Genomic DNA, 860 nt, shown 5'->3' with positions numbered 1-860 from the left:
TCTATACTACTATTAAACGAGAGAAGTTCAGGCCAGCGGACGAAAACTCTGCCCGTAAAACAACCCACGCCCGCACGAGTGTACAGGTAAACCCACGTCCTTTTCTCAAAAAAATAATCAGTAAACAACCCACGCCCAAAATACACGGAGAGTCATACACGGAAAACAACATGGAAACAACTAAGCTCAATTTGCGGGAATCAATCCAGGCTCGACGTCCAGATTACATGCCCCTGCGCAGCCGCTGAGGCACCCGACAACGGCCGCGACGTCGCTGCCCTGCGCAGCCGCCGAGGCATCCGACGACGGCCGCACCGACGACGGCCGCGACGTCGCTGCCCTGCGCAGCCGCCGAGGCATCCGACTACGGCCGCGACGACGAGGTCACCGAGTCACTCGACGACGGCCACGACGATGTGCTGTTCCCAAGACAGGTGCAGCTGCACAGACGCCCTGCCACGGCCGCGACGAGGATCTCCTCGCCGACATAGGTGCTTGCTCTTCTCTCATTCACAACTTCGAAAGGCTTTTACATGTTGCTGCCGTGCTCCTTTCTCAACCTGTTCATGTGATCCATCAATTGTTCTGGTTGAATGAAATTATGAAAAACAAGGAAAGTGTATGAACTGATGGCATATGGCATGACCATATGCTAACAATCCTTGTTGTCCGTACCTGACCTAAACCTGACGTCGTTTCATGAATCCTTGTCAAGTGAGCATTGTACTGACCTCACCTAAATGCCTCATCAAGCTGCATATGAACAGGTTCAATTCTCAGATCCAAATATGAACACACATAAAGTCACTCTGAGATACACCTACATGAATATTAATGCAAAAGGAATTCAATTGGCGACT

The 860-nt window shown here is 51.2% G+C and overlaps 1 long non-coding RNA gene across 1 annotated transcript; it reads right to left on the bottom strand.

Annotated features, from left to right (window-relative positions):
- Nucleotides 1–81: 81 nt before the first annotated feature.
- On the bottom strand, nt 82–860 carry LOC123179397 (uncharacterized). The gene is made up of 2 exons (XR_006490336.1): nt 676–860; nt 82–560 (listed from the first exon to the last, which is right to left on the bottom strand). It is a non-coding gene; the product is annotated as an uncharacterized lncRNA (long non-coding RNA).

The sequence above is a fragment of the Triticum aestivum genome, unplaced genomic scaffold (assembly GCF_018294505.1).
Source record: "Triticum aestivum cultivar Chinese Spring unplaced genomic scaffold, IWGSC CS RefSeq v2.1 scaffold144604, whole genome shotgun sequence".
Lineage (NCBI taxonomy): Eukaryota > Viridiplantae > Streptophyta > Magnoliopsida > Poales > Poaceae > Triticum > Triticum aestivum.
The sequence above is the reverse complement of the archived record's forward strand: the minus strand, read 5'-3'. Positions and strand labels throughout refer to the sequence as shown.